This window comes from Haliaeetus albicilla, chromosome 11 (genome assembly GCF_947461875.1).
Source record: "Haliaeetus albicilla chromosome 11, bHalAlb1.1, whole genome shotgun sequence".
Lineage (NCBI taxonomy): Eukaryota > Metazoa > Chordata > Aves > Accipitriformes > Accipitridae > Haliaeetus > Haliaeetus albicilla.
The window spans coordinates 22,718,165-22,730,698 of record NC_091493.1 but is presented as its reverse complement, the minus strand read 5'-3'; positions in this window follow the sequence as shown (position 1 = coordinate 22,730,698).

Sequence of the window (12,534 nt, the reverse complement as noted above, 5' to 3'; positions counted from 1 at the left end):
CTGGGACAGGTTACCCAGAGAGGTTTTGGAGTCTCCATCCTCGGAGATATTCAAAGCCGGATTGGACAGAGTCCTGGGCAACTGGCCTTAGGTGGCCCTGCTTTGGGCAGGGAGCCTGGACAAGGTGACCTGCGGTGGTCCCTGCCAACATCCACCTCTCCGTGAGTCTGTGGGAAGTTGACTGTGGCTTTTCAGAAGCTACATGGAGATCGCAAATGTGAGAATAGAAGGACCAGAAACTTACCCATGTGGCAAGATTAAAGAACCAGGAGCTGATACTAAATAATTTAAGTAAACTGCAAAGTTTCGACCACCTGACTTGCTGGAGGAAGTACAAGTGTAACCAAGATGCCAAAGTTCAGTAACACTTGTAAATTTATGGGAAACATGCCCTCCTCCTTCTGACTACAGAGGATGATCAGGTGTCGTGGGCACAGAACTGAAGCTTACAAAGACCTTTTGGATTTTAAGGTAGCTTGAAACACGAGGGCACGTGCATGTGAGCGGTGCATTTCCTAGTTCGCTGTGTCACTGGGACAGCAGTAAGTGTATGTAGCGTGTTGCACATGAACAGAGTGCCTTAAGAGGCCTGCATCGGTTCAACTATTTATCTAGTAGATTGTATATCAATTAGGTCTATGCAGCCTTTTTGTCCATCTATAGTGTGCTGCAATCATTCATGTTACAGCACCCAGTTTGCTGCGTGTCCTGCTTCTGTGAAAAGCAGAATATCCTTCTCATCTCTCCCTTTGACTCCGGCAAATTTCAGAAGTGAAGGTGGTGCAGCTTGTCAGCATCTTCCATGGGATACCTGGGGGGTGACAGCCTGGGCTCCACACTGGCGTGCAGCAGACCAAGAGAGAGCTGGGGGATGTTTTTCGCAGCCTTCTGTCAGGCAGCCAGACCAAAACCCTTTAGACACAAAGAGGACATTTTTAGAATAACTAATGTTCAATCAGTGACAGGCCAGACAAAGTGATGTGTTTCAGAAAATTGCTGCTCAGGAAAGAAGACTGGAGATATCAAGGAAAGAAGATTCTCAGCTTTACAGAGCCATGTTAAATACATACTAAATCTTTCCAGAAAGAAAAGAAGTAAAACCAAGTTGGCTAAACCCACCAAGTATGTTTGACCTTTTTTCCCTATAAGCAAAACCTTAGACTTGAGCTGAGATCTCCCTCATGTGAAAAGAACAGAAAAGAACTTGTTTCCTCTGGTACATCATTCCTTTCAAGGGGTGGGGAAGATGATGTTTGTAATGTACATGATTCCAGCCTTCCACGCTCATCGATGTGGCCAGAGACCTGCCCCCAGACGGCAGATCCACCTCCCCACAGAAGAAAACCGCTGCATTGCTAATGCTTTGGAGCACCCTGGAACAGACCTTTGAATCTGCAAGAATCAGGGCTCAGGAATGGCCAAATACATCTTACTTACCAGCCGCTCCCGCAGCCTTTCACTCAACTTTCACTAACAGAAAACCAAACAAAAGTATCACACACACACAGACAAGAAGAGGAATATAAAGAATACTTCTCACTGTTACAATTGCCAAGAAAGTCTCAGATCCCTTCTTCCCAGCCCCCAAGCAGAAGTAACTGGGGAGGTTGCAGAAACCCCAGCGTGAGAGTGCAGAAAGGGTACAACTCACTCTCTCACATAAGCAAATTTCTAAATACCCAGTGAGGGTAAATTAAATGCCAACATTATTTGCTGGGACCGGTGCTTTGTTTATGTGATTCACCCGCAAAGTTCATTTTGTAAAAGAAATGCAAACACCGCCATTTCTTTTTTTAAATCTGAGTGTGATGACTGGCAGAGGTCTGTACCAGCTTCTCAGGCTGCTGAACGGTGGGTCACCTGCCCAACACAGAGTTAAAAAAGTAGTTCATAACTTGTGAAAAAGAACTTTTTTTTTTTTTTAATTTTTCATTCCTCTCATTTGTGGGCAAATAGAAGAAAAGAAAAGAAAGTAAAAAATATTGCTAACTTTTAAAGTTTCATTATTTTCTAAAATGAACCAGCATAATGCTTAGCTAGCAATGGAGAAAAAAATCTTACAATCCATTAAAGATGAAACCACTCCAATTTTTTACTAAAAAAGCTGCTTTCAAAACCCAGGGGAGCGGAACTTTATTGATCAGCCTCCACGTGTTTACTAACATGCAGATGTCTAAAAATATGTGTTTACCAATGATAGGTTACCCAAGTTTAATAGATCAGAAAGAAACTGTAATGTCAGTTAAAATTTAACAGTTGTCTTCTAACTTGTGTGGCTGCAGACTTTAAAGCCATGCCCAGAATAAAGTAGGAGTTCTCTATGGGACTAACCTGATTTGAGCGTGGTTAGAGGGTAACCTTTGAAGGACTGCCAATACAAATGATCCTTCTTGATAACGTCTGCCTTGAGCATGGTGAAATGTTTCTTGGATCTGATTCACTAAATGTTTCTGTCCTCTTTGAGCACCTTTCACGTATAAAAAAAAAAAAAAAAAAATCACAGAATTTTAGCAAAAAGTTTATCTTAATGATAAGTCTAGACTGTTGACCTAAAATAGGGATTGCCCAAGCCCTTTTATGTTTTACTAAATAAAGATATTTACTCTAGTATGATGTTAATTAATAACTGTCTGATGGGCTAATTTGGAGACCTCAGGATGGGACTGAACAATTGAAAGCAGAATCTTTTCTCATTTAGTCTGCATTTGCTGCCAAAATCAGTCTTTTAGACCTCTGCTTCAGCTCTCTTATGATAAATTTAGAGTGATGAAGGTTTTTTGCAAAAAGAGTTAGATTTGCTTGCTGGAGCTAGGATGTAAAGGCACTGGTATTCTCATTCTCCCTTTTTCTCCTTCCTTTCCCAATACAATAGTACCATTTTTTAGGTATGCATCTTATGCTGATAGTACCAGAGAGCACAGATGTAGACAGCTACAACTATGCAACAGAGAGTTTTCATCCACACTGAGCTTTAAATGTCTGGTTTAGATAGTACGTTGTCAAATGGGAGCCTGAACATATGCTCTATGTACCTTTCTTTGCAGCTGAGAAGGTGAAGGGAAACACTAGGTACATCTTTTCAGTCCATTTTTCTCAGTGTAGTTTGTGGCAGTGCACAGATTTGGGAAGGTTTCATCTGGAAGCCCAGGGCAACCATTACTCTTCATTTGCAGCAGGATTTCCTAAACTTCTGAAGGCTGCTCCTCCTGCTTCAGGAAAAGGAGCAAGGTCCTGGCACTTGGTAGTTTTGCTGCATGCTGTTGAAGCCCTGCATGCTTCCTCTCCATCCCCAGCCCCCCTTGGATAACCCCGAGGCATGTCCCCACTGGTTTGTGCTTTGTTTTTAACAAAACACCACCTCAGACTATCCTTTCAAAAAATGAAGACCCCTGACAGTTTCTCTTTAATGCCGATATTTTAAGAGGTTACTTGTTGCCAGTGTTAATATCAGGATTCACCCCATCTATATACCTTGTGTATGACACAGATTTCTCCTGCTATCCTATTAGTGAAGTCTTACCACATTTAAATCCAATTATCATTAATTCAGAAGACAGCCAGCAGTGGATAGCTTTTCTATGTTTTTAGAGGCTGGAGTATCAGTATCACAGGTTCCACTCTGTTTCTTTTTATGGTAATTAAGTGCTGATTTCATTCCCAGGACTGAAAGGTTGAACACTCCCCTCTAGCTCAGGTACAGGGCTCCTAGGCATCACCAAAATGTTACAGGGATCTCTGAAGCTCTGCAGTGAATTTCAGCCTCTGCTCCATGTTGGAGATGCCACGAAGCAAACTTCCAGCAGACCAAAGAACCTCTGCTTTCAGTAAAATTGCCCCTAACCACCAAAGCGTGTCAGCACACACACAGTGCTTCAATTCCACCTGCCCTGTTCAGTAACAGATGTAAACTTGGATTTTGTGATATGACACTTAAAGAACTAATGTAGGCATGTGAGGAAATACTAATAAAGCCATAAGCCTTTGTTGTGGCCACTCCAGCATTCATGTTACTGCAGCAGAAAGCAGAGATGGCTTTTCTGGTTATGGGAGAAATAACAACAGATACACAAAATTATGTGCCATATATGAACAACACAAAATGCTTATGAAATGTGAGATTCTTCTTTTTCTTAATATATTTTAGAATACGTTCTCCTACTAATGTTTTTCTGAAACATACAGGACAACCCTGCTGCAGCTTAATAAGCCATTCCTTTACTCTCTGCTTTTTGTATTTCAACATGCTTTCCCACATGCCACTCTCAGCTGCAAGAGATGGGCTGTTTCTACATTTAGCAAACAAAAATGTAAACACTCTGCAGTTTAATGAACTAAAACAATGTCATGAACTAGAGGTCTTCCCTTCCTCTCCTGCCTCCCCAAGCAAGCGTTTCAATTGGCCTCTAAGCAAGTATTTAAACTTTTTTAAAGGGAATAATGCCAAAAAAGCAATCAAAGTGGCTTTCATTCTATCTTCATACCTACTAGCTATTAAATATGGAAATGTCCTGGGACTCATTAACTGACAGGCAGTCCTATTGTCATTTCAGTGCCACGAGAATCTGTTTAGTTTTTCTAATCTCAAAGAACAGTAAAAAAAAAAAAAAAGGCAGATTTTGTTTTGCAAAAATGTGTGTATGTTGTTTAAAACATTCATAGCAAATGCAGGAAAATATATAATTCTCAGAGCTGATATATTAAAATTATTTTGATAAGAGCCATGAGGTCAGGTAGCCAGAGTTTTCCAGAAAGCTGGTATGCGAACAAATCGATGCACTTTCCAGGTACAGAAAACACAGACTCACTTGCAAACAGCTGAAGTGCTGCCTGGTGTTGCATACAACCCTGTTCACGTGATGCAACCACTCAGGTCTCATCCACCAACACTGGAACTGAAGCCAACCCTGGGTAGTTACGCTACATAGTAATTTTTCACTTTTACCACTAAATATTTATATCCCAGAGGTACACAGCTGTGGTATGAACTCAGACACAGAGAGGATCCACACCACCACAAACACAAAGCACAGAAGTTGAGTGATATGGCTCTTCCAAATGCAGCCCATCAATGCACCCCTGAATTTTGAAGGATGCCAGTCAGAATCTCTCTGTTGACTCTAAGTCTGGTCAGAGCTCTTAGTCCTACCGGTTAAGTGAACAGAGGCAGCTGTTTGCCATCCAAGAGCAAATGCCTTAACTGATTGTTCCTGAGGTGTTAGGAATAAGAAAACTGTATGAGGTGTTTTTGTTTCCTTGGCCAAAAGCCTCATCCTGCATAATTTGTATGGTTAGAAATTACTGTGTCTTATTCCAGTAGCTTTGACTGGGATTAGCTGACTGTGTTGAAAAGATAACATGTTGATAAGGTTTACGTTATCTAAATGAGCTATTTTGTATACTTTAATGTGAGGTAAATGGATATTGCTGAAAAAAAGGAAAAGACAGAACGTGGGCAAATGCTCAGCCATTTCAGGCAAAGACAAGCCAGCTGGGAGTACCTGTGCCATACCTTTGGTATCAAAACGTCCTTGCTTTCACCAGGTGGAAACACCTGATTCTGAGCTGAGCCAACCTGCTCACACATCACTTCTGGTTCATGGTGTCTCTCTTTCCTTTCCCCTAGTCACCCAGGGTATGGAAAGCATAGAAATCTGGTGCAAACAGCCAATATGGAAAGTCCAGGTGATCTCCTGCTAAGCAGCAGCTGTACCCTGGAGCTGGACTCTTCCCTGGCTGCAGCTTTCCTCTTTTGAAGCAGCTTCACGATTTTCTTCCCCAAACATCCCCAAGCTTGCCTGCCCTTTGCTGCCTTTGCCCACATTGTTTTCTGGTTCTGTTAAACCCTCTTTCAGGAATTTTGTGACTACAGAGAGGGAATTTCAGTGGCGTTAACGATCCTAGCAGCAGTGCTGGGGCTGTGGCAAGTGGGATGCCAGACAGCGCAAGCCTGACCGCACCTTACCAGTTGTCGTTGAAGAGAAAGAAAGGCTGTTGCGATAAGGAAGCGGTGGCAGACAAAAGGCAATTTGGTAAAAAGGAATGAGAGCAACACTCCTGGCACCCCAGCCCCTCGCTTTGACCCAGGAATAACGAAGGTTGAGGCCGGCTGGAAATTTGTGGTGGTGTTATGCTGACTCTTGTAGACTCAGGACATTATCCTAGTTGCCCTCTGTAAAGCTTCCCATGAAGAAACAAAACAGCCTCCTGAGATAATGGTGGTTTATAGCAGAAAACCACCATCAAATAGAGAGAGATTGGCTGCACTTTCTTGCTATACAAACTATGTACTTGCCTGTACTGACCTCTAAAATAAAAGAGGGCAAGGTAGTGCTTGCCATGAAGAAAGTGTTTCCAATCCAGAGGATTTTAATTCTTTACTTTGGCCAGTATATTATTTTGCTCTTACTTCCTGACTAATTTGTCTTGGATTTTAAAGGTGATTGTGAGTTATAAGAATGCATCCAGATTTTCAATGGACTTCAGCTTAGATAATATTGTGTAAAATATACCTGAAATAGGAAAATACCACAAAAAGAAGCTTTTGAAAGTACTACAGTCTTTAGAACTGATAAAAAAGAAAATCTAACACATGCCAGACAAATATGCATAGTATGTAATGATATGTGTCTTCCTTGTGTTACCCTGGTTTGGATTCATTCTAAGCGCACTGCAAAGAGTCTTTTCATGGGCACTGGACTGGGACCACACTGATATTATCAGGATGGAAAAAGTAACAGTCTATTACTGTAAGCAGAATATGCTGGTAACAAATACTGGTACTGCTTACATTACATTAACATTTCCCAATACTTTTTCTCACCTGTTTTTGTTGTTCCTTCTGCTTGCCTGTACCTCCCCTTCCATCTATTGCATCTGACAAAGAGGGGGTAAACACTGAACTTCTGACCCTGGAGAAAAAAAAAAGCAATGTTTAGTGGTACTTGTCATTGCACAGAGTGGAAATCAAGGGTCATCGGGAGTCGTTGCATATGGCTTAATAGTCACATACCATTTTGCATTTCTGTTTGTCCTAGGTAAAGAGAAAAGTCAGTAGCACAGAGATGTGTGTTCCAGCTTCCAGACTTGTTCTGCTAATGCAATGCTAATAGACCATGTCCTGGAGAAAACAGTTTCTTTGGGGAACAGGAACACCCTTCTGCTTAAATATGGTGAATATTTGGACAAAGAATTATTCCATGGGTAAATAAAGTCTGCTGCTTATTTAAGAACACTTTTAAAAAAGCTGAACATGGCTCAATCTTAGGGGAGAATGATCAAGAACAACATATTTCTTGGGATGAAAAGGGTGCCTCTCTAATACTTATTCAGCATCATTCTTTATTGACGCTATTAGCTTTCAACAACTGACTAGGAGTCATGGGTTTAGCACCCCTTAAGCACAAAAGCGTCAGTGCCACACTATTTTAAGAAACTGCAAAGGATGCCCAGAAACACAAATCTTGTTTCTTCATCTATGAAGACATAATTGGGAGTAGGCTGAGCTAGAGGCAGAGAAATATGAAACAACCATATAAAGTCAAAGAAAGACTATTGTAATCACTGGCTGGGCTAAATCTGTATTTGTAAGAAGTGTGTCAACTCAGCCAACAGAAGTTGGCAGCTCTGTGTGCATAGCTAGTTTTTCCAAAGGAAGGCCAAAGAAAAACTAAAGTGTGTTTATTCTGGCATCAAGACTCTCACCCTAGCTGAAAGCTCAGCTATGTTTGTTCTAAGTCCAGAATTATCTTCATTCTACTCAGTGTATTATCATTCCTTTTAGGTACATATACATTCTTAAAACAAATAATAATTTGCATCCAGAGGTAATGTTTTTGAGGAAATTTAACTCTGGTGAGGTTACTCAGCAAGCGACAGGGCAACTTCTACAGTTCTCCACTGTCTGGTGTCCTTCAGTATCCAGAGCTTTTACTAAAATTCTGCATTGCTCCCACTTTTTCATATGGGGAAATGGAAGCCTAGGGAGATTATCTGATTTGCTGTAGGGTCAATAGTTTCCAATCTTGTTGCAGCCTCAGGAGAGAAAATCGACAACATACCATAATTCCCAGGTAAAGGCTATTTACTTTCAAAACAGAGCGATAATGAAGCATACTGATGCTTACAAAATTAATGTCGCTTACAAACTATGTAGCTCAGGGAATGAGTTGGCTGTACTAAATCCAAAAAGCAGAATAATCATGTTCACCTTATTAGAGAGAGATAGCTGTGGCTGCCTCCATTTACACAGGCGTTGACTGGAGGAGTTACCTGGGAGCTGCAGTGAGATGGGCTTTTTGATGAGAAGAGCGTCACTGGAGCTTTGGGAAAGGCTACGGGAGAGTGACTGGAATATTGATGAGGTTGGGACGAATCCCTGGGGAAGGACAGACCTAAAGGGTCCCCATGCTCTAGCGAGGGTGGATGGGTGCTGCTGTGCGGGGTCTGCGGGTGCTGGGCGTGACAACTGCACGAGGAGCTGTGGGTCTGCTCACCAGCTAAACAGGAACTGGAGCAGGTCCGTGGGATGCTGGTGAGGCTGCCGAAACCTGAGTTAGCATTAGTTGCGGTCCCGCCGGGTGCAGCTCAGTGCCCCCAGGCTTGGGTGGGCTGCTGCTGTGTCTGCCGGCTAGCAGGGAGGGATAGCGTGGAGCCACCGAGCCCTACCCAGAGCCACGCTCCATGTCCAACAGGTCCTGTCTGCTGCCCAGGGCCTGCAGGGCTGTGCCTGGGTGCCAGCTGCTGCCTGCTCTAGGTGATGCAAAAGTCCCACAGAAATGCTAATAAGTCTGCAGAATTTTATCAAGAATTATTACTTGTTCTTTCCATCAAGACCTGTATTCCTGCTAGAGACTTCTGCAGCAAGCCTGAAAAGTCCAGTTATAAAGCATTAAATGACCATTTGGACCTTATGTAAAGATTGCCAAGGAAATTACTTCCTTCCGCAAATCAGCAATTTCATACTTGAATGAGAGAGTTCACCTTTAACTAAGTTCACTATTGTTGTTATAATTGAACAGCTCTATAAAAACATATTATTTTGCTACCTTACAAACGCACTTCAGTGAAGTACTGCAAGATGGCAAAGATTATTACTTTTGTATCTTTAGAGGTTTGCCCAATAAACACACCTTAGAACAGTTTTTTTTCCAGGCTACCCACATAACTGATATATCATGTAATGTGAATGCACATTGTCATACTAAGTTCCCACAAACATATTTTTTGGTCACAGCATGAAATGAGTTAAATTCAGAGCTAGATTTGTATCTTTATTCATATAAATGCCAGCTGCAGTAGAAGTATTAGAGACATTAGCAAGCAGTTGTCAGTCCCAAAATACCAGTGAATTTGATAGCCTACTATGTAGGTTTTAAACAAATAGATGCTTTACCAGCTTTGGTTGACAGTCACATACAGCGTGTGGTTGCTGGAAAGAAGGACTTTGGCATCTCAGTGGTCCACAAGAGACTCCTCTCCCAGAGAAGGCAGGCACACGAAAGGTATCAGAGCCTGAGTCTAAAGTACGGTATCATTTTGCAAATCATATTATCCAGACTTATCATGCATGTATCAGCTTTGAATTTAATCTCTGCATTAACTGACTTTCCCCCAGAGCACGTACCCTGCCAGGAAGATGTATTTTCATTACCTCCCTATTTGATTTCTATAATGCTAATCCTGAGGCAAGCTTGAAAAAGCAGAACAGCAGTTAGATCCCCATCTGGGTTTTGCAGAAAGTTTGTGGAGGTTGGAAAAGGGCTTAGGAAAGGATAATTTAGCATCAGATACATAGCTTTCAGATCAGATTTATTAGCAAGTCTGCTACAATGACCAGCCTTAGGGAAACAGGACAGGCTTTGCTAATGAAATCCTTGCGTAGTTATTGCTATATCCAAGACCTTATGATTTACATGAAATGCTGCCTCTTGCCATGGGCTGCTCAAGATGCTGACGCTTTGCTCTACAGCAGTAAATTGGCAACAGAGGGGTGAGCAGGCTCCTACGATGTGTTGTGGCTGATGTGGCAGATTAGCCATTTCCATTTGGTGGTTTGTTTTTTTTTGTTTGCTTTTTTTTTCATTATTATTTCCTGGCACCTGATAGATGAGTTGGCTTTTGTATTCTTCTGAATCCTGTGGTCACTCATGGTCTTACTGAATGGGTAACAATACAGGACTTGGGAATACACAGGGAAAGAAAAGAGTAACTACCTTGTAATTTACCTTTTCTGCCATTTTCCTCCTTATTTGTCTGTGCTTGCTCAGGAAGTCCTGCTGCTGCAGGAAGAAAAAGCATGTGAACCCTGGTGAGTGGGCTCAGCCAAATACACATCGCTCATTGGGAGGCTCAGGAGTAGTTGCTGTCAGAGCCAAGACCTAATGTGAATCTAAATTCAGAGAGCAAGAAATTTTAGGTAAAAAGAACATAAAATGGAGTTTGCTTCACTTTATTCCCCATCTCATTGTAAGCTGTTGTGCTAGCCTTTAAGAGAAGCGCCTGCAATAAGCCGTGATGGTGGGAATATTGGAAAGGTGCTTCAAGAAAAGTCTGAAATAGCATTTTCATTTGCCTAAAGCGTGCCCGCTGATTGCCAAGTCACCCTAAGACACTACTCACAGAGCCTTGTTACCGAGAGGGCAGGCCGATAGCCTTGGCACAAGAGGTTGCTCCTTCAGCTGCAAATCCAATCCAGCTGACAAGCAGGTTTTGGCTCCGTGCCGGAGCAGCGACGGTGGGGCACCTCTGTCCCTTCCCCTGCAGGCGGTTGCCAGAAGACTCAGAGGAGCGCAGCAGCACTGCCGAGGGAGTCACCCGTGGGACGGGGACTGAAGGGGCAGCCCTCTGCCAGGAGAAGGCTCCTGCTGATGGCCCAGACCTCCTGCGGGCCGGGGGGGCAGAGCCCACGAACCCGTCTTTATACAGTGGGTGCCAGAGATACCGGGGTGCTCTGTACTAGAAGCAGTCTGATGTCTGTAATGCACAAATCCCAACCTTCAGTGGAATCTCTACTGTGTTTCAAGAATGCATTAAGTATACTTAAAAGATGAGGTAATTAGGCAGTGAATTGGTCTTAGATAATGGAAAAGAAAACATTTAACAGTGATTTAAAAATTTATAATGCAAGACTGCCTATGTTTCTGTAGATGAAATCCTTTCGGTTTTTAAGCACAGATTTTATTTTTTTTTTTCCATCTTAACTGTCAACACTCTTCTGAGCAAACACTCCTTCACACTAGAATGAGGATTTAATGTGGAGATAAAAGCTTGGGATGGATTCTTGCCCAGCCTGAACTCGCATCTTTAGGATGGCGGATGGCTCTGCTTATTTAAATAGCTGTCTTTCTGCTAATGTGGTGAATCACAGCTTTTGGTGCTGACAACATAGGTGACACGAGCAAGCTCCCCCCATGAACTCCATGTCAACCTATCAACAGCATTTCTTGCCTTGGACAGAGTCAAAGTTCTTCAACGACTTTAAAGGACAACTGGCAAACACCTTATCTCCTATTAAAAAAGAGGGGAAAAAAGAGCAACAAACTGAGTGGTTAGTGGACAATTCAGAATAAATAAAAACAAATTAGACTGGAGAAGTTGTCTTGTTTTGTATTAGAAGTATTTACAAAATATGATTTTGATGAATTTAAAAGTGATGAGTTACACCAGTCCATGCTGAGATACCAATACAAACACGTACCTGCAGAAACTGCAAAGGTTACACATTCTGGACATTGATTTAGTTTATTAATTCAGCCTGATCATTCAAAAGTTTAAACATTCAAAGGTAGTCAACAGTTTTGGAAGATAGCGTTTGTATGGGAGTTATTGCCCTGAAGATTAGCGACTGGGTCTGTACACTGCAGCAGCGGCACCCTCACGGTAACTGCGCAGAAGACAGCGATGCAGAGTTCGTGTTAGGAAATGGTCAAACTCACCTTGGGCAGAATTTCATCTGGAGATAAGGGAATTATATCAGAAAGTGATTAGGCACAATTTGAGCCCAAACATAGAACTGGAGTAGCTAATTTATGGTACTATTAATTCTTACTGAATAGGATGTATGTAAAAAAGTTTAAATACATGCTGGATAAATACCCATAGGAAACAGGCGCACAATTGCTCATGCTGTTTTTCTTTTTGTTGATGATTTTTCTCCTTAGTATATTCAGAACCACAGTGTTCCGGAAGCTGACTATAATCCCTACCCCTCAGACTGGAGAGTTATAAGAGCATTTCAATCTATTTTACTTCTCTTGACAAAAATCAGTTCATTAAAGAATGAGAGGTCCCTTGAAAAAGACATAGTATTTGGTGTAGTAGTACTTCAAGGCAGGTGGGAAAACCTTCAGGAACACTATTTACCTTATGATATCTGAAAACAAATACCTCCTCAATTAAAACTGACGGTATTGTGTTTCAAGGGTATTCTAAGAAGTAACTTAACAATAAGGCAATTTAGGAATATTCAGAGGGCTTTAGGTGTTTCTGGCGTGCTCTATGCTTCAGTTATAAACAGTCACAAAACATCCAAGCATG